This window comes from Trachypithecus francoisi, unplaced genomic scaffold, assembly GCF_009764315.1.
Source record: "Trachypithecus francoisi isolate TF-2019V2 unplaced genomic scaffold, Tfra_2.0 Lachesis_group12, whole genome shotgun sequence".
Classification (NCBI taxonomy): domain Eukaryota; kingdom Metazoa; phylum Chordata; class Mammalia; order Primates; family Cercopithecidae; genus Trachypithecus; species Trachypithecus francoisi.
Window position 1 is genome coordinate 51,654,895 of NW_022681457.1, and position 25,066 is coordinate 51,679,960.

Here is a 25,066-nt window from a genome sequence, read left to right on the forward strand (position 1 = left end):
TGTGGAGGGGTTATCTTCATCCTGACCCCGGCCTTCGGAGGAGTTCCCAGAAGTGCTATTTTTAGTGGTGGTGGCTGCTCCCCTCTAACTTACCCCGGGGGAGGAGCTGCGGTGGCTGAGCCGACGCTGCGCGCACAGCCGCCTGTGGTTTTCCGCGCATTGTTAGGGATGAGTGGTGGAGGTGGTATTAGACGCAGCCGAATCCCCCCACGCAGAGCCCGCCAGGTGGGCGTCTCAGGGGTGGGAGTGGCCGCGTCGCGAAGCGGAGAGAGGATTTCTCTCCCAGTCCTGGAGAAAGCCCCCGGCGGCGGGCGGCAGCCCTCGCTGGCGGGTCCCGGGCGCGGGGTGGTCTCTGCTGGGGAGGAAGTTCCCGGGCAGCGCTGCCTGCGTCACAGCGGGGCTGGCACCGCGGAGTCGACTCGGCGGGCGGTGGCGACCCCAGGGCCGGGCGCTGGGCGGCGCTGGCTGCCGCCGGCCCAGCTGCGCGCGGGGCGGTGCTGGAGGCGGCTCCGTCCGCGGCCGGGGAGGCGGAGGGGAGGAGGGCTTGCGGGGCTGGGGCGTTAGCTGCGTCCCGGCTGGAAGCCCGCGAAGAGAACGAGGAGGAGGGCGCCGCCGTGCCCGCGGCTGCAGTGCTCTGGCGCTACAAGCCATGAGCAGCGGTCCCGCGAGAGACCCCGCCGTCGCTGGCAGCCGCTGAGCCCGACCACCGGGCAGCTCGCCGCTCCCTAGCACCCTCTCCAGCCGACACCCTCGCGCCCAGAGGTAAGGGCGGGGGATCCGCGGAGGGATGGAGAGGGGCAGCCCGCAGAGGGCCACCCGCTCGGTCCGCCGGGCACGCCGCACCGGGACTCGCGCCGCCTCACTCGCGTCCCTGCCTCCCCCCGGCTCTCAGTCAGAATGTGGTTGCCCACCCGGCGTGTGGTGCCGGGAACCATCCGCTACTGCGGCTCAGGAGCCCGCCAACCCCTACCCCACCCAATCCACGCTAGCCCCGGCGGCCGCGCGAGGACCCCAGCCTGGCGCCCAGCGCCGCGCGGCCGCGGCAGGTCGTGCAGACTGGGCACGGGGGCGGGGGGCGGTCCGCGAGGGAAAATGCGTTCGTGGCCGGGGCGATCGTCATTCTTTCCTACCTCGAAAATCCCTGAGACCCCGGGGCCTGTCCTTTCCGGTCTGTCACCCCCCTGCCACCTCCGAACCCTTGAAGTTAGCACTTTTGGGGAGGTAGAGGAATTGAAAGGTTTCTCGACGAAACGTGAAAGCACCGTGTGCTCACCTTAGTACTGGAGGGGAGGGGGTTCAGCTCGATCGGGCAGGCCCCAGAAGCCAGGTGTCTAGGCCAGCGGTTGAGGCCAAGACCGCTGCCTTCATCCCACGCCGAGGCTCGCTGATCTTTCCCTTTCCAGCTGGTTCCACCAACGAGATGATTAGGGATGGAGTTAGCAACTCAGGAGCCTTAGGATGTGTTCTGTGGACGCGAACGTCTTTCTTTTCTCCCTCAGCCAGTTCTTCCCTCCCCAACCCCCCATGCCTGCCCGGTATACAGCAAAGTCCAAACAGTTTCTTCCAAACCTTGCATCCTCCGTAGTTTTGTAATAGCCGGACACCTAGCCCGCATCCTGATGCGGATATTTCAGAGTGTTACGGCCAAACTTCCCTTGGTTTCAAATTCCTTAAGCATGTTAAAGCCTCAGCAAACGTTAGGAAACATTTTCAGGTTCCCATCCTCCTTAAAGTAAAAAATAAGAACCAATCCATCTTTGTGGGAGTGCCGGCGTTTGGCACGGGGAGGCTTGAATTACCTCCATTTAAAGCAGCCTTTGAGGGAAGGAATAGGTAAAGGAAATCGCGGCCCTATTTAAGTCACATACTTCTTTCACGGTAGTGTGAGAAATGTAGCCTTAACCAACAGTCACATTTCCCGACAGGTATGTGGTGGTTTCCCAAAGCATGGATGAGGCTTCAGCGTGGGCAGGTCATTAAGATGTCATTTAGACGAAAAAGGAGTAAAAGTGGAGTAGTCCTCTTGGTTAGCACAACGCTACAAAATCGCCAGAGCCAATCATTTTTATACATTTATACATTCTGTTTATTTTTAAATAATTTGTTGAAAACCCAAAACATGATCTAAACTGCACAAAACTTGCTCAATTCATAAACGATGTGTTACGTGTGTAAACGAACATTAAATGTATACAGCTTTAGTCTAGGATATTTGTATTTCTTATGACTTGCTTTAATAGGGAAGGCCAAGGCTATTGGTTTGCTTTACTCTGGAGTGATTAACTTAAATTCTGTCTTGGGGTCAGTTTGTTTCCTTTGAGGGGGATGTAGGGTAGTTTTGCAAAGATGGATAATTGCCATGGTTCACTTAACAGATTGGCCACAGACCGGACTCATCAACCCAAGAATTGTATCAGAGATACCAAGCATATTTAACAATTTCCTTATTAATAAAATCAAGCCTTTATTAATAGTACTAATCTGTTATTTCTCAGATTAAGCACTTTAGTGAAATGTGTTTTTAAAAGGGAATGCTTTTAGTGAAAATAATGCGTTAGGAGCTGTAAGATAAATGAATGAAAATGTTGCACTTTATTTCCATGAAGTTTATCTTTTAAAAAACAATACAAAGTTAGAAATATGTTTAACTCCCAGGTGTTCAATTTTTACCAATTTGTTATGATTTTTAATAGTCTATAGTATTATTAAGTTGTAGTCACCTATAACATTATAATAGAGCAAGCCCAAATTTAAAATGAAATGAGGTGGAAACTATATTTATTTTGCCAAGAATTGTGTTAATGATTTAATATGGTACATTTCTATAACATAATGTAGCTGCATGCTAGATACCTAATACACATTATCTCAGGTTCTTACAACGAACCCCTAAGGTAGATGGTACCATCTACATTTTACAAAAAAGGAAGTTCAGAGTTTCTGACTTGGGCAAAGACTATACAGCTAAGTTAGTGCCTGAATGAAGTCAAGCCTCCTTAGTCTTAATGATATACTTTTTAAAAAAATTATTCAAAGCTGCTTATTTTTTCTATATAAATTTTTTGTTAACTCACCATAATGACTATATGAGGAAACAGAGATTGTAAAGTTTTCTGCCCAGCATTTTCCATGTAACAGAATTCCAATTCTGAATCAAGGCCATCTGTTTCTAAAACCCATGTTCTTGCCACTGATTTCTGTTAAATGACTGATCCAGAGCTTAATCTTAATGGACAATTTACTCCTGCCCATCAGCTATTATCACTGACATGACAATGATGGACTCATGGGCTGTAACACACTCCCAAGATTTTATACTTCATTTCTGGAGTATTGGCTGTATCTCCAATTCCAGATCACTCATGAAAGCATATTACAGCTAATGAGGGTTACATAACCATGGAGGTGTCCTTGAATCTACTTGATTCCTTTTGAACTATAAATCATTCTGGTTTGGCTTGGGGTAAAGAGAATGGCCTCCAGAAAAAGCTGCTATCAAATTCAGACTCTACTGCACAGTAGGAGTGCAAATTAGCTCAGATTATTCAACTTCTTTGAACCTTGGTTTCCTCTTGTATAATGGGATTAATAAAGCCTCCCTAGCTGGATCACTGTACAGATTACTTGTAATAGTGCATGTAAAGGACAGCTTCTGTCACCCAGTAGGTGCTCAGTAAAGATTAACACCAGTGTATCGTAGCACTGGTAGAAATTTCTGCTGTATTTCACTTTATGTATATTTTACATGCATGTAGTGATTAGTCATTGCTATCAGTGATTCACTCTTTATATGATTATACAAACGTGTAATCTGATTCTTAGCATCTTTAACTTTTGAATCACATCCTTTTTTGTTGTCTTGAGTCAGAAACATGTATTCACATTCTGTAGTTTTTCCTTTGCTCTTACTCTTTTATTTTATTTTTACTTTACTAACAATATGTCAATGGATCAGAATTTGTATTTTTTGGCAAACATACTTTCCTCTTTTCTGCCTCTCCTGATCTCTTAGCCTTGTATGTCACTCAGGGTGCCATGACAATGCCAGTCTCTCCCCACCACACACCTCACCCTTGACCAAGTCTCCACCAGCTGCAATTCTGCATCTCCTACAAGGCTCAGCATAAAAGCTACCTCCTTCATGAGTCTGCCTGTTTCCCTCCAGATCGTTGTCAGTTCACTTATAATTCAGACCACACGGCCAGGCGCGGTGGCTCAAGCCTGTAATCCCAGCACTTTGGGAGGCCGAGACGGGCGGATCACGAGGTCAGGAGATCAAGACCATCCTGGCTAACATGGTGAAACCCCGTCTCTACTAAAAAATACAAAAATAGCCGGGCGAAGCGGCGGGCGCCTGTAGTCCCAGCTACTCGGGAGGCTGAGGCAGGAGAATGGCATAAACCCGGGAGGCGGAGCTTGCAGTGAGCTGAGATCGGCCACTGCACTCCAGCCTGGGCGACAGAGCGAGACTCTGTCTCAAAAAAAAAAAAAAAAAAAAAAACAAAAAAACCAAAATAATTCAGACCACACGTATGCCTCCAAAAGTGCTGGGATTACAGGCATGAGCCACTGCACCCAGCCCACTCCCAATGCTTTTTAATTTTTTTTAATTGTTATTTTTCCAGGTAATATATTTGAATGACTTTAAACTCTTTGATGTCAGGAATTTTTAAAAAATTTCTTTATATTTTTGCTTGGGATAATACACAGATGGTTTCTATTTCCTGAATGAGAGACAAATCGGATATTCTTAGATCCTTACAGTAAGTAGGAAAGACACCCAAATTGTTGGTGGCACCTTCTTTGTTATCTTGAGACTTGTTCAACCCAGGCTTCTCCACTAGTTTAATTGGTATTATATTTGCTGGAAAGCTATCATTCTTAAACAAAGCCTTGGACATAAGGTACCATGTAAAATAGCTATGTTTCATTAATAAATTGCTTCCATGGTAATATAACCTCATTCAGTTGCAAATATACTGAGCATGTCAACCGTATTTGAGTAGTTTGGTAGTTTAGATGGGTAATGGTCCAAATGTATTTCTTTAAGAATAAAATGTACTTGAGAGGAAGGAACACCTACCTCAGAAAAGAGGTTGAGATAATGAGCAAGGAGGATTTCAGACCACTTTCATTGAAAATAAAACTCAGCATGGCACAGTGTGGAGGCTACAACCAGAAGTGGCCTTCAGAGAGAGAATTAGCACAAGCAGAAGACCCACTCTAAATATGACTCACTATAAATATGAGGGGCAGAAAAATAAAATGGAAGAGGTAAAATAAATGAAGCATAACTACAATACTTTTTGACTGAGGCCTGCTAGATGTTGGTCATTCTTGGACTGTAAAAGTAGAAAAGAGACTGTGGGGTCAAGATGGGCAAGAAAGAGAAACGAACGTCGCCTTGAACATCTAGCACAGCAACAGACTCCCACTTGCTCGAGGGCCAGCACAGAGCGACAAGAGTGTAATCTCAGAACTTTGTTTGAAATACATAGTTTGGCAGGAATATATTGAAAATTTCCTAATGATTACAAGATAGAGAATGTCTAAGCTCTTTTCCAATATCAGGTATAAAACACAAAACTCTAGACTATCTACTTAGGGGTATAACATACCATCACAAATTTGAGGAGTGAGTTTAGGATCATTTTCTGGTATTGGATGGGTGTTCTTTTAAAATATGGTTGTAAGTCTAACATTTAGTGTATCTAACCGAATGTTAATTGATAGAGACAAAGTGATATGGGTTCAGAAAATAGAATTCAGAGAAGAAAAGGAAGAATTGGCAAAATCAAAAATCAATTTTAAGAAAAATATGGTAAAGCTTAGGGAAGTAACTGAAAATGTTCCAGATGACCAAAGTATTTTGAGTCAAAGAAATCCAGGAGAGCTATATGTTCTTTAAAGAACCTTTCTAAGGACTCAGAAGAATAAAAGCTCTTTCCATACCAGAAGATGTTGTGAAGGTAAAACAAGAAGGAAATTAGTTTTTCTAAAACAGAAATCCATCCTAGGGCCGGAAACACTAGAGAGAACATAGTGGAGCTAATTTCATTTCCGAACCTTTTTTTGATTATTAACCTCCGTCTGTGAACCTTTTTTCCGTAAGTTGTAACAACACAGATACACTGTGTTTATGAACTGTGACTCTTCAGTGGATCACAAACCATTATTTAAGGTTTTGTTACCCCGCCTTCACCTCAACCAATTTTTCCTGAGGGCAAGATTGTCCTCCGCATTGAGAACACATGGTGTAGCATGATTCTATATGATGTTTAAAATCACAAAAGAGCCATATAAAACTTAAAGACATGAAAAATAGTCAACATATCTATATATTTTTTGTATGAATATATACAATACCTTAATTTACACATCCTCTGGAACTAGATTACTTTTTTTGCAAATAAAGCATACTTTATTGACCCTTCAACTGAAATTTATATGTAAAAATGTAAGGTTTCTAGTCCCAATTTTACATTGACAAAATTATTAAATACATAAAGTTGTCTCTCAAAGCCTCCCCTACCTGCATCCTTTTATTTCCTGGAAGGGAAGCCCTCCCTAAACTTCAGACATTCAGCATCCTTTATATATTTCTGTTATGCTGGAATGCTGTGGTATTATTCATTCTTTTGACTGATCAATTGTATGAGTATAAATTGGTTTGTCTCTATTAGAGAATTTATGTTTTAAAGTATAATTTTATTATTTTATTATTTTATTTTTATTTTTTTTTATTTTATTTTATTTTTTTTTTTTTTATTTTTATTTTTATTTTTTTTGAGACGGAGTCTCGCTCTCGCCCGGGCTGGAGTGCAGTGGCCGGATCTCAGCTCACTGCAAGCTCTGCCTCCCGGGTTTACGCCATTCTCCTGCCTCAGCCTCCGGAGTAGCTGGGACTACAGGCGCCCGCCACCTCGCCCGGCTAGTTTTTTTGTATTTTTAGTAGAGACGGGGTTTCACCGTGTTAGCCAGGATGGTCTCGATCTCCTGACCTCGTGATCCGCCCGTCTCGGCCTCCCAAAGTGCTGGGATTACAGGCTTGAGCCACCGCGCCCGGCCTATTTTATTTTTATTTTTATTTTTATTTTTATTTTTTGAGACAGAGTCTTGCTCTGTCTCCAGGCTGGAGTGCAGTGACGCGATCTTGGCTCACTGCAACCTCTGCCTCCTGGGTCCAACGATTCTCCTGCCTCAGCCTCTGGAGTAGCTGGGACTACAGGCACACACCACCATGCCTGGCTAATTTTTTTGTATTTTTAGTAGAGATAGGGTTTCACCACGTTGGCCAGGATGGTCTCGATCTCTTGACCTCATGATCCACCTGCCTCAGCCTCCCAAAGTGCTGGGATTACAGGTGTGAGCCACCACACCCGGCCTACTTATTTATAATTATGAAACACTGCATTCCATAGCTAAGAGATTTCAGTTCACAACAAGTAGATCTGTGGGGAGGAGAGGAGAGGGCCTCTGAAGACATTCTCAGCTTTCTCATGTTTAGCGCTTTGCTCAGGTTCTTTAGGTAGCATAAGCCTATTGTGGCAGCTGTGAGGACTAAAGGAGCTTGTCTCCTTTATATATTGGCTGCTTTCAGCATCTGGAGCCTGGCATTCTCCCTTCCCCCAAAACAACTCATCCCTCATCTCTTCCAGCTTTTATTTAAACCATATTCTTTTCCTTTACTCCAGAAATATATTTGGTTTTTACACATATTTTCTCTGTTTGATTTTTGGAGCTACACTGAAACTGCCACAAGGGCAGAGGCCATATCTGTGTTGTTCACTGCCATATCTGCAGCACTTGCAAAGTGTCTAGGGCATAGGTGCTCAATAAATAATCATGTCGTAAATATTTAATGACATAATTTACAGTAACATTTCTTACCTATTTGGAGTATATCCATTGTCTTTTCTACTATTTTAGATTCTGATGATGAAATTTGAAAGTATACTTAGAAGTCATACTTCTTGATAGGGACATTAAGAGACATGTAAATATTTCTATATGTGATTGAAAAGCAGGAGAAAGTATATAAATAATTATAAATTAGGAGCAAGCGTATAAAACATGAGTTAAGACATCAAAGTAAATCCTAGGTAGCAGTCACTGAATAAACTAAAAATATGAAAACTCATGCATCTTGTCATTTCTCCTTATGTTTTTTTTTTTTTTTTTTGAGACGGAATCTTGCTGTGTTGCCCAGGCTAGAGTGCAGTAGCGTGATCTCAGCTCACTGCAACCTCTGCCTCCTGGCTTCAAGTGATTCTCCTGCCCCAGCCTCCCGAGTAGCTGGGATTACAAGCGCCTGCCACCACACCCGGCCAATTTTTGTATTTTTAGTAGAGACAAGGTTTCACCATCTTGGCCAGGCTGGTCTCGAACTCCTAACCCCATGATCTACCCGCCTCAGCTTCCCAAAGTGCTGGAATTACAGGCATGAGCCACTGCACCCAGCCTCTCCTTTTGCATTTTCGCCTGTAGTCCCAGCTACTAGGGAGGCTGAGGCAGGAGAATGGCGTAAACCCAGGAGGCAGAGCTTGCAGTGAGCTGAGATCCGGCCACTGCACTCCAGTCCGGGCGACAGAGCGAGACTCCGCCTCAAAAAAAAAAAAAAAAAAAGAACTTATCAAAATCAACAAAAATTACTAACTTGTCTTTTTCAAATATCTTAGAGATTTATGAAAACTAGAAACTGGTTCAAATATCTTTTTAATATGAAAGATATACCCTATAAATCTAACTTCTGGGAAAATACTGTAGAGAAATTACTATGAAAATGGCTTCATTAGCAAAACATTGTCAGGCTAATTTATATTATCTCTTGATATTAGCAAGGTTCAGTATAATATGCTTATCAGTAAAGTTAGGAGATACTGTCCAGCACACATAACTTTCTAGTTAGTGCACTGCTCTGTGGATAACTGTGACTAGAAAGTGATTATCAACTGAGGAAGTAGCAGCTGGAGGTATGTCTAGGGTTTGGATGAGTTGGGTGTTTTAGAGTTTTGTCTGAGGATCTGGATGGCATAATAGAAAACATGCAGGTCATATTTATATAAGTGACTTTGTGGTGTATAGAGTGCCTTGATTTTGAAGCAAGAATTTGAAATGAGTTTGGCAAAATAAAATATATAAAATTAAAATGAAAGGAAATAATCAAAGACAAGCAATTAAATTCATTTAAGGGAAGTACAGGGTGGTACATTGAATAAAACTAAGCAAATGACGTAAATATACTACATTTGTATTTATTTTGTTAAATTTGTTACTGTAGTTTCCAGTATTTAGAATAGTGTATGACATGGAGCAAAGGTTTAATAAATATTTGCTGAATAAATATATGAATATAATGTAAGATAAAGGAAGACAACGTGCGATTAGAGCAAAAGTAAGATTATTCCTAAGGAGATGGAAACGCATAACTACTATACTATTAGGAAAACTTTTTGGACAAATAATTTCTGAGCGTGTGTTAAAATTTTATTTGTCTTACATGTAAAATGTTTGTAGTAGATGGATTCAAAAATTCATTCTTGGGGACAGTTGATAAGAAAAGTGAATGGTCAGATATAGCTAACCTAGATTAAAAAAAAATGTGGGTTCAAGGTCACTAGACTTTTCACTGACACCTAACAATTTGACTAGATGGCTACGTAGCTGGTTTCTAAGAACAAATGTTTCCCTATTAAACTTAATCAGAAAATTGCTTAATTATTAGGAATATGTGTTTCTTCATAGAAGGAGATTGTGAATTCTACTTCACAAATAGGTTCTGTTCCTGATCAAGTTAGGAACTTTTTTTTTTAATAGTCACTCAATTTAGACAGTCTTTGCAGGTCTGTCTTGGTCAAGGAAAAGTCTATCCATCTCATTACGTTTTTGCATTAGGGTCATTGAATTTGTTACCTACTCATTAACTTTTAGGATTCCTTATTTACACTTTACATCCAGAGTCACAGTTACAAGCACTATTTATATAAACACTGATAATACTTTGAACTGGTTTTCTATGCCAGGGAAGATTTTCAAAGCATAATCTAAACTAACATAGTGTCAGTGTTATCTACTTTGTGTAGATATACAGTAGGGCTTCTATATTTCTGTGTTCTGTTCTACTTAACATGCTTTGTTTTAAAAGGTCCCGCAAGAGGAGCTTATTAATCCATTTAAACAATCTTTTTGTGTGATCAGCGCATTTGCTGCCATATGATACTGCACAATCAGTAAGGCCAGTGAGTTAACATCTTTGTGGAAGCTTTGTAAAATCCTTGAAGTTATGTTTTTTATTGCTTCTTTCACACTAGAAGTACTTTTTATAGTACTTTCCTGTCAGCTTGTCTACTCCAAGGCCAGAACTCAGAGAGTATCTGATTTATCTCAATCAGATTTTGCCTGTAGTACTTGTAACTGTGGTATCCCTATTTTCTTGATGACCCATTTTACCCTCCTCAGATTCTTATCCTGCTAGATAGTTATATTCCTTACTGCCTAAAATGTTGAGATTCTGTCGGCCATAGAGTAGATACCAGACTAGGATCCGGGAGGATGTTCTGTGCATTGCTACAATTTAGGTAGTGTAGCATTAGTACCTTAATAGGATTTTCATGTCAAACTGAAATTATCTCTAAATGTGACGCTTTGGGCACAGCGTGTTAGAAATTAGGTTTATTCATGGCTGGGCACGGTGGCTCCTGCCTGTAATCCCAGCACTTTGGGAGGCCTGGGCAAGTGAATCACCTGAGGTCAGGAGTTCGAGACCAGCCTGGCCAACATGGTGAAATCCCACCTCTACTAAAATATAAAAATTGGCCAGGCACGGCGGCTCATGCCTTTAATCCCAGCACTTTGAGGGGCCAAGGTAGGTGGATCATGAGGTCAGGAGTTCAAGACCAGCCTGGCCAAGATAGTGAAACCTCATCTCTACTAAAAATATAAAAATTAGCCAGGCATAGTGGCACGCACCTGTAATCCCAGCTACTCGGGAGGCTGAGGCAGAGAATTGCTTAAACCCAGGAGGTGGAGGTTGCAGTGAGCTGAGATCATGCCACTGCACTCCAGCCTGGGTGACAGAGCAGGACTCCATCTCAAAAAAATAAAAAAATAAATACAAAAGTTAACTGGATATGTAGGTGCACGTCTGTAATCCCAGCTACTCGGGAGGCTGAGACATGAAAATCACTTGAACCCAGGAGGCGGAGGTTACAGTGAGCCGAGATCACGCCACTACACTCTGACCTGGGTAACAGAGTGAGACTCCGTCTCAAACAAACAAACAAACAAAGAAATAAAAGGTTTATTCAATTATATACCAGTAGGAAGGAGGATGTACTCTATTCTTTTTTGTTGTTTGTTTTTGAGAGAGGGCCTTGCTCTGTCATCCTAGCCAGAGTGCAATGGCACCATCTTGGCTTACTACAACCTCTACCTCTAAGACTCAAGCCATCCTTCTATCTCACCGTCCAGAGTAGCTAGGAGCACAGGCACACACCACCATACCCAGCTATTTTTTGTGGAAACAGGGTTTCATCATGTGGCCCAAGCTGTTCTCAAACTCCTGAGCTCAAGCAATCCACCTGTCCTGCCTCACAAAATGCTGGAGTTACAGACATAAGCCGCCATGTCCGGCTGGGAGGACATATTAATGAGCCTATACAAATAGCTACATTACCAGGAACAGTAAAGGGTCTCAATGTGTATAGTAATGACTGCCATTCTGCATAGTTTTGTGGACTAGGCAAACCTATTAATGTCACATTTTATAGAGAATTGCAGATTCCATGATAGTGGAGTTATCTACAAAAAGTTGTGTTGCTTTTAAGTACGGTAAGAATAAGTAAAGTTTATCTAAATGATCATTAACAAAAATGAGTTATATTTCTATACATTTACCTCTTTAAAATTCCATTTTGAAAGGATTATTATGTTCTCCTGGGTATTCACTAGTTTTTGTCACAGCTTTTCCTGTTGTCATTTCATACAGGATATTTTCCTTCATAGTGATAGAATATTCGAAATTTTGTGAGTTCCAGAATTCTAAAGCATGTGCTCATGCTGTGTAGTATTCTGAGGAATATAGCCCCTCACCCTCTAAAACTGGGCTTCTGACATATATGGTACTATTTGATAATATACCAATCAAACATTTGAATTGTGATATAGCTGTAAGCATAACCAATGATCAGAGATGTTTAAGTTACAATTTTTTTGTTTCAAGTTTTTAAAAAATATAGCCTACAAATGCACTGAAATAACGTACTAAATTAAGGATTAGAGATAATAATCTAAGAAGAAAAACAGGGGCTTATCCAGGGGCTTATCAAATACCTTTCAAAAAATAAAACATCAATGGTAGGATAGCTTTGTATCAATTAATTCCTGAGTTTATAACAATTATAAACTGACCAAAATATAAAACTCCACTGTTTTGTATTTAGTTTATTTATTTATTTGAGACAGGGTCTCGCTCTGTTGCCCAGGCTGGAGTGCAGGGGCATGATCTCCGCTCACTGCAACCTTCACCTCCCAGGCTCAGGCAGTTCTCCCACCTCAGCTTCCTGAGCAGCTGAGACTACAGGCACGTGCCACCGCACCCGGTTAATGTTTTGTATATTTAGTAGAGACAGGGTTTTACCATGTTGCCTGCACTCACTGCCTGCTGTGGCCTCCCAAAGTGCTGAGATTATAGGCATGAGCCACAGTGCCCAGACAAAACCCCACTATTTAAAGGCATGGGAATGCAACCAAAGCAAGTAGAAATGGAGGGGAACTGATCCTGGCCGGAAAGAGACTCTACTGGGTGAGATTTAAATTATGGCTTTTCTCCTGAAACCAGTACCCAGTCCATATGGTCTACAGCTACTAACTCTCATACCTGACACTGCAGTCATACTGACTTGAAAAGTCTGGAGGTGGAGTTTGAGCCTTGCTCTGTGGTTAGAAAGTGAAGGGGAAATCCTAGCGGGGGGAAAGTCACATAAAATAGATTGCCCCCAAATCTGCATATAAACTCTTACCAAATCTTTGCCTGACCCCAGAAATGCTCATGAGAGGAGTTAGGCTCCGTGTAAGCCTAAACTCCTGAGCAGCAGGAAGCCTAAAATGCTTGAGCAGACATTTTAGCTGCTGCCTACCTTAGAGAAGACAGTTTAGTTTCAGTATAACCGAACTAATGGCCTGCTAAAGCTAAAAATTAGTACTTTTCAAAGGGAAATAATAGATTACAGAGCTTCCATAATATGTCATCCAGAATATCCAGGATAAAATCAGACTAGTAGGCATGAAATGCACAGGAAATGTAACTCATTATCAAGACAAAGTATAGTCAATAGAAATTAACTCCAAGATGATCCAAATGTTAGAGTTAGCAAATAATAATTTTAAAACTGCTGTTACAGTATTGTGAAAAGAAAATATAGTCATAATGAATTAACAGATGAGAACTCTTAGCAAAGAAATGAAAATTATGAAAAACAGTAAAATAGAAATTCCAGAATGAAAAATCCACTGGATGAGCTTAACAGCAATTGGAGGTAGCAAAGTAAGGAGCAGAGAATTTAAACATGTATCGATAGAAATAATATAATCTGAACAATAGAGGGAAAATTATTGGAAAAAAATTGCACAGAGCCATAATGGCATGTGGGAAAATGTCAAGATAACAATGTCCTGGAAAGAGAAGAAAGAGGAAAAAATGGAGGAAAAAAAAGAGAGAAAAAAAGTGAAGAAAGAATGGCCATCCACTTCGCAATTATGGTGAAAACACATCAACTTACCAATCTAAAAAGCACATTATACCACAAGCAGGTTAGGTACAGCAATACCATTCCTGGGTATATTACCACAGTCTCACTACTGAAAACCAAAGATAAGGACAAAACTATAGAAGCAGCTAGAGAAAATTAAAATACATGTCATACAGTATAATAATATGGATGATGAGTGAGTTTTTTCTCAAAAAAAGGACAAAACATTATCATTGAAATGTTAGAGTGTTTGCTGTGAACCCAATAGAATTAAATTAGAAAATAGGAATAATAAGATGTTTAGAAGAGCCTCAAATATTTGTAAATAAATAAGAAACTTCCACATATCTTATGGGCCAAAGAAAAATTCAAAAAAGGTTAAAAATATTTCAAACTGAATGATAAAAATATAACATTGAAATTAATGGGAAGAAATAGAGACATAGCTAAAGCAGGGCATAGGTAGGTTGGTAGGAAGATGATTAGATAGATAGATAGATAGATAGATAGATAGATAGATACAGTTATTTAGAACTTGATATTCTTATATTAGGAAACATTTAATATCAGTGATCTTAGTTTCCACCACAAGAAGCTGGATTAAATTCCCAAAAACATAGAAGGAAACACCAGATTTAAGAACAGAATAAATGAAATCGAAATCAGATGAATGACAGAAAAATATTAAATAAGACAAATGTTGGTACTTTGAAAGGATTAATGAATCTAGCCAAACCATTAAAGAGGTGAGGGGGAGTGGGAGATGGAGAACCCAAATTACCAATATCAGGAACGAAAGAGGGGTATCACTACAGACCCTACTGACATTAAAAGGATAGCAAGGAAATATTGTGAAAATGATATGCCAATACATTTGACAACTTAAATGGGAAAAAGTTTCTTGAAAAGCTCAATTACAAAGTCTAACAGAAATTTTATTTATAACCAAAAACCTTCTCATAAGGAACACTTCAAAGGGGATTTAATCCCAAGAATGCAAGGTTGGTTTAACATTCAAAAATCAATCACTGTAATTCATCATATTAAATGATTATGTGGTTGTTCTCCTTTATTATCTCAGTAGATGCATTCAATATTTTCAACATCTATTAATGATAAAGATTCTCAAATATTTTCTATCAATCTCATAAACATTTTATTTTAAAATAACCTATTGCTAACATCATACTTAATGGTGAAGTTTTGAATGCCTTCCCCTTGAGATCAGAACTAAGCAATGATCATCTTCTCTCATCACTTCCATTCTGCATTATACAGGAGGCTGGCCAGTGCGATAAGGATGAAAAAAAATAAAGATTAAAAGAAAAAAGTAAAACTATCTTTCTTTATAAGCTTTGTGGTTAGAAATTGGGATTCCATATTCTAAGGAATCTACAAAGCAACAACTAAAAATAGTAAGTGCCACACTAACTTGTAATTGACATGCAGATATTTAAAATTTACCAAAAATCTTACCAGTAAACCCATTGACAATCACCATGTCAGTCAGCCCTTGTATGTGAACACGAATATGATTTTACTTACTCTGAAAGGGTATTTAATAACATAATAACATTAATAATATTTTACTTGTTAATTTATTTCTACTTGACAGCTTTCCCCATAATGTGAGTGCAATAAACAGAACTGCCTACTGTTGACCTAATTAAGGATTAAGGAACAAATCAATTAAAACTAATTATTTCTAGCCTCTCTTTCTTGTAAGTAGCATATCCTGGATTATAGGAGACAGAGCAAATCTTTGGTGCTACCTAGATGCTGTCTATTATGTATCAAATATGGATTGGGGTATAAAAGTGTCTCCTCCTTTTTATATAGCTCCAAATTAGGAACATGATCTTAAAGGAAGGCAGCATTTTAAAATGTTGTCAGATAAGAATGCAGATGCCCAGGGAATTGAGAAGGTCATAGTGTTGCCTAGCTTATTTACTAATAACTATATCAGAAAGTACATAAGAAATGTTAGAATTTTAATTTCTCCAGAGGCCAGGAATCTTTATTATTCTTGTTTCATTTCGGTATTTTGAAATACTAAAAAGCAGCACAGAAGCATGAAATTGACTTGCCCCTTCTGAAAGAACACATTTGGGTTGGGTGAGAAAAAATATATAACTTTTGATCTCTGGGTACAATATACGGTAAGTAAATAACTTTACAGATTTATTTCTAGAAAAGGCCATGTGGAAAATAATTTTTCTTTTTGAGTTACCAGTTATCTATCCTACTTAGCTACTTCAAAAAAATTAATTTTATCTCAATATGTGTTATTTTTCATACAGATCACACAGGCCAAACAATGGTGTGTGACCATTTTTGTTGTTAAACGTTAGTTTTAAAATAAAATTACTAAAGTGGGAGGATCACTTGAGCCCAGGAGTTCAAAACCAGACTGGGCAACATGGTGAGACCCATCTCTACAAAAAATAAAAATTTAAAAAGTTAGCTGGGCATGGTGGCTCATGCCTGTGGTTCCAGCTACTCTGGAGGCTGAGGCAGGAGGATGGCTTGAGCCCAGGAGACTGAGGCTGTGGTGAACTCTGTTTGCAACACTGCACTCCAACCTGGGTGGCAGAGCAAGATCCTGTCTCAAAAATAAATAAAATTAATTTTATAAAGCATGTTATGAAATAAGATTATAGTCATATTTGAATATTATGAAGAACAAAAATATGTTTATAAATCTAATACGTAGGTGAAAACTATTGTGTAAGTATTTTGCCAAAAACTATTCATTAAATTTCTAATTTTAATATTAACCCCTGTCTTAAAATTAATTATCTTAAATTACAATTCAAATTACCATTTAAAATGATACAATTACTGTTCGTATTCAAAGACTATAAGAGAAATACAACATCCCATGATTTAACATTACTGCAACATTGCCTAACATTTACAACCATTAAGAACAGACACTAGTTATAATTCATTGTTGTTGGGTACATCTACAGTCTTAAATTTTTAGTGTAAATAATAACCAACCATCTGACCTATGAGATAAATACAAGGAAGTTAATATCTTCTAGTTTAATACACATTGTATCAGAGAACAGATAGGGTGAACCAAAATACATCAATGAATTGTGCAAACTACAATACATTTTTAACAGCTTTATTGAGATATAATATGCAAACCACATATTTGTTTACAGTATACAATTCAATAGCTTTTAACATAATTATATAATTGTGTAACTATCACCATAATCTAATTTTAAAACATTTTTATCACCCCGAAAAGTAACATCTATGCATTAGCTATTACCCCTGCTTCTCATCCTCTACTTCTCCCAGCCTCTAAACAGTCATTACTCTATTTTTGTCACAATAGATTTGCCTATTCTGGACAACTCATGTAAGTGGTATCAAAAATATGTGTTTTTTTCTTCTTTCACTTAGCATATATTTAAGGTTCATTAATGTTGTGGCATATATCAGTGCCCCACTTCTTTTCTTTGTCAAATAATATTTCATAGTCTCAACATACCACATTTTATTTATCCATCCATCAGTTAATGGGCATTTTGGTTGTTTTCACCTTTTAGCTTTTGTAAGTCATTTTTTATGAACATTCATGTGTATGTATTTGAATACTTGTTTTCAATTCCTTTGGATATTCCCATAGGATTAGAATTTCTGGGTAATATGATAACTCTGTGTTTGACATTGTGATGTAAATGAGGTATGATTTTTGCATCCTATCCCTAACTAAAACAAAATCTATGCTAAGGCATTTAACTGTCTTTTTAATGACGTTTAACAACTAATTTATCTAAGCATTAATCATTGCTGGAATATCAATTGAACTTCAAATTTTATATAATTAATTCAGGGTTGTTTGCAAAGTACTATTAAAGCACTAGTAAATCTCTTTACATTTTGGATTGAAAGTTCTAGTTAAATATAGAAAGAGGTGCTGAAAGCTGACAGGGTAGCTAGTTGCATTTTTGTTGTTCTTGTTCCTTATCCTTAGTGACCTGTACACCATCCATTAACTCCAAACATTCCTTCTGGGCATTTTTCCCCTCTTACTGTTGTGTGTCCAGGAAAAGATACTAAGATTTTCTTATTCTAGATATAAATAACTGCTATTAGCTTCTGTCTAGAAAATGTGAACTCCGTCTATTTGAAAGACTTCACAGAAGGAAGTAAAGTTATTTTACCTCCTGGAGGTAAATAAAACACCTTTCCTTGAAACATTCTTTCAGGCGCTACTCTTTTGCCCAGGGTGGTGGCAGAGGAACTATCTTGACAGGTTGTAGATTCTATCTGTTTAGATCTATTTAGAGATATTCTTTTAATTCACTGTCACCAAGACTTGGCAGAAATTTCCTTTAACTCTTTCTTGTCACACGCCTGTGAAATCACCCAGGCAGATTTCCCCTCCTCTCTTTGTTTCAAAGTGAATTCATGGCCGGGCGCGGTGGCTCAAGCCTGTAATCCCAGCACTTTGGGAGGCCGAGACGGGCGGATCACGAGGTCAGGAGATCGAGTCCATCCTGGCTAACACGGTGAAACCCCGTCTCTACTAAAAAATACAAAAAACTAGCCGGGCGATATGGCGGGTGCCTGTAGTCCCAGCCACGTGGGAGGCTGAGGCAGGAGAATGGCGTGAACCCAGGAGGCGGAGCTTGCAGTGAGCTGAGATCCGGCCACTGCACTCCAGCCTGGGCGGCAGAGCGAGACTCCGTCTCAAAAAAAAAAAAAAAAAAACCAAGTGAATTCATTTGTTTAATGAGATGTTCTTCAAAACACAGGACAATCTTTTGTGACCCCTTAACTTTCAGAGGCATTCTAAGCAAGTGAGAAGCTCTCATTCTAGTAGTTGAGTCCTAGGTACTCAAAGGACTCACTGACCAAAAATACAGAACGCTATAAATAACTGTTTACAGACACAGGCAAATGTACAGGAAACCTCTGAACCCATTCCTATAGGATACAATTTTAACTGTTTGACAAATGTAAATACCGATACAAATATATACACAAACCCACGTCAGGCAAAACACAAAATAGCTTAAGATTTCTGTGAATGTTGTCATAGGATAATTTTCAGAAAGTTAAACATGACTCAAATATAGAATGAACAGTAGAAGATTTATTTAACTCGTAAATGAGGGAGCCAGCAGGATGGCAAAACTGGTGCAAAGAGTGTTCAAGGAATTATTTTCGAAAGGAATGTTAGAATAACATTGCTAGATGTAAAACTAGGTAATGTCCTTCAGGGAAATAAAACCCATAATGTTTTGAGTTTTCTTTTCTACCAGCCAAAAATCTACAAGACTGGAATTTAATCAGTAGAAATTAGCAAGTAAAAAAAAAAAGGTATATTTCCCCAAGTAATCCATGAGTGAGCCAATTAAATAATTATTCAGTATTACATTGAGAGGATATATTGCTCTATCTTTCCCTCATTTCCAAGTTTTGGATACTTTTTGAAACAATGTACACTTGCTTATCCTAAATGTTCTTTTTAAGGGCTTTAGTTGTTTCTTAGTAATATAATAAATGTTAAGTCATGGAATGTGTCAAATACAAAACACTGGTGGTGGAAATCCTCAAACTTAGAACATGGGTTCCAGGAACAGAAGTTTTGGGTTCTACACTTCCATACTTACATCCCTCCAATATCAAATACTGCTCTGATTTCACCCTGGTGGAGGAGTCCTGTTTTAACTCCAACCCCAAGTTCAACCACTCTTAGAGCTCAAACAGCTCTCCAAGCTCTCAACTTAGATGGCAAGTCATTTTAAGCCCAGTAGAGTGGGAGTCACTTCAGATGGCCATTAGACATTGACCTTCAAGTGCTCAAATTGCCATATCTCAGAAAAAAACAAAAAATCCAACGATCAAGAAGCGTAACACAATGGGTAACAATAGCATATATGCCATGAAGTACCTTGATCCGGAGGCTGACAATAACTCTGTTTCTCTTGAGGTAAGCAAGTCTCCAAGGGAGTTCTGAGAACCATTGCAACAGGAATTGACAAGCTGTGGCCCATGCAGTTTGAGTTAGTGCAACCTGTATTGGTATGGCCCACTCGCTGAGATTGGCTTTTCTATTTTTTAAGGATTGTTTAAATTTTTAAAAAAGAATATGCAACATAGGCCGGGCGCAGTGGCTCACGCCTGTAATCCCAACACTTCGGGAGGCTGAGGCAGGCAGATCATGAGATCAGGAGATTGAGACCATCCTGGCTAACACGGTGAAACGCTGTCTGTGCTGAAAGTACAAAAAATTAGCCGGGCATGGTGGTTGGTACCTGTAGTCCCAGCTACTCAGGAGGCTGAGGCAGGAGAATGGCATGAACCCGGGAGGTGGAGCTTGCAGTGAGCCGAGATCGCACCACTGCACTCCAGCCTGGGCAACAGAGTGAGACTCCATCTGAAAAAAAAAAGAAAAAAAAGAAGAAAGAATATAAAGAATATGCAACATAGACCACATATGATTTATAAGCCCTAAGTATTCGCTTTCCCTCCCTTTATAGGAAAAAGTTTGTGGATCCTTGCATTTTTTTAAAAAATTGACAAGTTACTTGTTATGACAAGTTACTTGTTAGTGTTAAAGCTTTATACTAAACTTGCTGTAAGGGAGGAGTTTGTTAGTAGGCTAATTCAGAGATTTGCTCTTGATAGGGACATTTTGTAGTAAAAGAGAATGGTTAGAAAAATCACTAGATTTGACATCAAAGAAAACAATATTTTGCTAAAGGTCACTAAATTCTTGGTTGACAGCTGGTCAACTGCATGGGTCATATCTGATTTCCCAAAATAAGTCCTAGTGTCATTAAAGTTCATGAGAATCAATTACTGAAGCATTTTATCAGGAACACTCATTTCTTTCTGAGAGGAGGTTGTAAGTAATATCACACAAACAGGTTTGGGACTATTTTTCTTTTTCAAGACAATGTAGTATATTTTAAAAAGCATACACTGGAGTGCTGGGGTGCAGTAAAAGAAAAGTAAAACTGTAGGAATCTTTTGATGCCACACTAACTCGTACCTTGTTGGAATTTAGATACACAATGAAATACGAAGATAAAACACTGGGAAAAGAATCAGAAGACCATCACAGAGTGGGTTAGACCATTGAAAACAGGATCTATGTGGGAAAGATGAAAGGAATTGAGATATTGCTGCTAAGATGGGTTTCAGGAAAGAGTAATTACTTCCAGGGGTATGAAAAGGTCTCTAACTGAATCTGAAGAGCAATTTTGCATGTCTTCTGGAAAGAGATAAAAGTGTAACCTGCTGCACAAAGATTTTGGTGGTTAAGAATAATAATTTTCAAGCTTCAAGTAATTCACCTTTTCATAGTGGCTGGGTCTCTGGGATATCTTAAAAATAGAACAGAGTTGGGGCTGTCTATCATGGGTTTAGTGTGGTCTTGCCTGAAGGTTTAGTCAGATAACCCCTTATGATCAGTCTTGCATTATCATTTAAGACCACACTAGGTACAAGGCTCTCAGCGGTGGATCAAAGGAAAAATAAAAGAGGACCACACTGGGTGCAGATCACCAGGTCCACTGGCTTTCTAGGGGATTAAAAAGAAAGCCACTGTCCCAGAGGACTTAACTCTCTATAACAGAAGCATAGGGTAAACAAATATACAAGTGGCAAGTTATGGGGCCGCAGTATCACAGGAGAAGGGGGAAATTGTTGCAACTATATAAACATCTGGAAAGGGACACAATTAAAAATACAGCTCATAAGGCAAAGATCTGGAGGAGGTGGGGAGATGCAGATATCTGCAGAGGAGAGGTCTGAGAAGAGGGGACAGCAAATATAAATATGTTCCCCTGGCATGATGGAGGAACAGCAAGAAGGCCAGTGTGGGTGCAGGGCTCTGCGCAATGGGGAGAGTGGTTATTAAGAGAGGGTGCTGTAGGCTCGTGAAGTGTCCACCTCTACTCTGAATGAGATGAGGAACCATTAGAGGGTTCTTAATCTGACTTGAGTTTTCAAAGGATCGCTGTGGCTGTGGTATAGAGCAATCATTAGCCAACCTTTGGGTTTCAGGGCATTTGTACTCGAATTATTGAAAACTCCAAAGAGCTCTAACCCCTAAGAGCTCAGAAATGTAAATTTGATTATTTATTTATTTATTTATTTTAAAATAATAATAGTTCCACTGCATGCTAACACAAGTAACATATTTTTGAAATTATATTTTCCAAAACAAAAGAACAAAAAGATGTCAGTGTTTAAGTTTTTGCAAATGTCTTTAATGTCTGGCAATCAGTCTGTTCACTGTAATCTATAATTTAGCCTCTAGAAAGCTTCACTGTGCATTCACAAGAAAATGAATTTAAAAGGCCAGTAATGTTTAGTATTCTTGTGAAAATTGTTTTGACCTCACTGATTCCCCAAAAAGGCACACTGTGAGAAGCAATGGTAAAGAGTAGACTAACTGTAAGAGACAAGGATGGAACCTATTGTAATAAACCAAATGAGACATGCTTGTGCCTTGGGTTATAGCAGGAGAGGTAGAGAGAACTGGTTAGATTCTAGATAGATTTTAAAGATTGAGCCTACAGGTTTTGCTGACAGAATAGACCTGAATGTAAGAGAAAAAAATTAAAAATTGACTCCAAGGTTTTGACCCAGAGGAACTGCAAAGATGGATTTTCTATTAACTGAAATATGGATGGTTGTGGAAATAGCAGATTTGGGGTGAAATGAAGAATTATTTTGGACTCATTAATTTCAATCCAGCAGTATCACCACTAGGTATCTACCCAAAGGAAAAGAAATCATTATATCAAAAAGCTACCTGCACTCGTGTGTTTATAGCAGCATCATCCATAACAGCAAAGATATGGAATCAATCTAAGTGTCCATCAATGGATGACTGGATAAAGAAAATGTGGTATATATACCCAATGGAATATTATTCAGCCATGGAAAAGGATGAAATCATGTCTTTTGATGGCTAGACATGATAGAACATGGATAGAACTGAAGGCCATTTTCTTAAGTGAAACAACTCAGAAACAGATAAAAAGTGCATGTTTTCACTGAGAAGTAGGAGCTGAATAATGTGAACACATGGACATAGCATGTGGAATAATAGACATTGGAGACTTGGAAGGGTAGAAGTGGGGAGGCAGGTAAGGGATGAGAAATTACTAAATAAGTATAATACACATTATTCAGGTGATGGTTACACTAAAATCCCACACTTCACCACTACCCAGTATAGCCATGTAGCAAAATTGCACTTGTACCCTTTAAATTTATACAAAAAAAGATAAATGTCTACTAAACATCCAGTTACAAATGTCAAGTCAGCAGCTGGATATTTAAGTCTCAATTCAGGGGATGGATGTCTTACTGCCTTTGTATTCCTCAATACTTTTTAAGGAGAGAATACATAAAAATAAATTTTCTGCATCCTTCTATGTCTGAAATACACTATTTATTCTATTCTCAAATTTGAAAGTTAGTTTGGTTGGGTACTAAACTCTAAATTGACAATCACTTTCACTAAGAATTTGAAGACTTTTTACAACTATTTTCTTGCATACAATAATAAAATATTGTTGGTGAAAAGTATAATACTGATCTGATTTTTGTTTCTTTATATGCACCCTTTTATCCTCTCTGTTTGCTGCCTTCTGCAAGCTTTTAGGGTCTTCTCATTATCCCCAGTGTTCATGGCAGTATGCGTCTTTATTAATTCATTGTGTGCTAGCACTTTAGTAAACCTTTTATTTATTTATTATTTTTTTTTTTTGAGACAAGGTCCTGCTATATTCCCAGACTGGATTTGAACTCCTAGGCCCAAGTGATCCTCCTTCCTCAGCCTCTTGAGTAGCTGGGATTATAGGCATGAGCCACCATGCACAGCTAGTCAGCCTTTTTAATATGAAGTCTCATGTGCTACAGTTTGGGAAAATTTGCTTGCACTCTCTTCTTGATACCTGTGTTCATTTTCTCCTTTCACTCTTTAATTTCCATTATTCAAACATTGAATCTGGAGTCTGTATATTATTTTTCCCCGTCTGTTTTTTTTTTTCTACTTTAAGATTTATTTCATCAACATTATCTAACCTTATGTTGATTTTTTCATTATCTTATATTTAATTTCCAAGTTTTTTTTTTTCCAGTGTGTTTATTTTATAAGTACAATATCTCCTGCTAGCTCTCTGAGAATATTAATTATAGTTAGGAAGTTTTTAAATGTGAACTCCTGCTCTCTGCTTTACTTTTGGTTTTAATGTCTTTATTTGTTCCTTTGATTGTTTGTCTTATTTATATCTGTCTTTCAGTTGGAGGCATTCCTCAAATGACTGATGATCTAAATCTGTGTCTTCAAATGTCTTAGTCTGTTTTGTGCTGCTGTAACAGAATACCAAGACTGGATAATTTATAATGAACGTAAAATTTTGGGCTTACAGTTCTGAAGGCTGGGATTCCAATATCAAGGTGCAGGCATCTGGTGAGGGCCTTCTTGTAGCATTATCATATGGCAGAAAGCATCACATGGTGGAATGGCAAAGAGAGAGCTAAAGAGAGCAAGAGCCAGAGGGGGCAAATCCACTCCTAAGGTAACACTAATCCATGCATGAGGGCAGAGCCCTCATGACCTAAACAACTCTTAAAGATCTCACCTCTTAATACCATTATGATGGCAATTAAATTCCAACATGAGTTTTCTAGGAGGCAAACATTCAAACCATCCCATCATATTTAATAGTGAGGCATAGAAAGCTGATTGTGAGTTCTTTGTGAATTGTAGAACTTGTCCACTGAAGGGCATCACAATAGGGTTATCAGGTCATGAGCAGCCTTTTTGTTGTATGACTTCCATTGGTATGTCAGTGCTACAGATTGAACATTCTAAATTCAAAAATCTAAAATCTGAAATGCTTCACAATCCGAAACGTTTTGAGTGCCAATGTGCTGTTCAAAGGCAATGTTCATTACAACATTTTTGGTTTTAGATTTTCAGATTAGGGATGCTCAGTCAGTAAGTATAATAATCCTGATATTCCAAAATTTGAAAAACTTCAAAACACTTCTCATTCCAAGCATTTTGGATAAGGGATACTGAACCTGGATAGGATTACAACTCTTAGTATCTCACTGCCTTTCAAGAGCACATCTAAGTTATCTTTATTCCCCATGCAACCCAAAGGTAGGGGGGTGTGTGTGTGTGTGTGAGAGAGAGAGAGAGAGAGAGACAGAAAGAGAGAGAGAGAATGTATTGATTGGACACATACAGGTGTGGCAGTGTTGTAAAAATGTAAAGAAATCAGGGTAGTAGGACTTGCCCAATATATTGTAGTCAAAAG

General features: G+C 39.1%; 1 protein-coding gene across 4 annotated transcripts in view; it reads left to right on the forward strand.

Moving 5' to 3' along the window:
- The first annotated feature begins 559 nt into the window (after positions 1-559).
- The window catches only part of LRRC8C (leucine rich repeat containing 8 VRAC subunit C), a 120,389-nt gene continuing 95,882 nt past the window's right edge, over positions 560-25,066 (forward strand). For 3 of the 4 annotated variants that reach the window (XR_004440676.1, XM_033225518.1, XM_033225519.1), the window contains exon 1: positions 630-762. The gene's annotated coding sequence lies outside the window, so the exon portion shown is untranslated. Of the gene's footprint in view, positions 763-25,066 lie in introns of all 4 variants that reach the window. The other variant, XM_033225517.1, reaches the window with a different exon arrangement.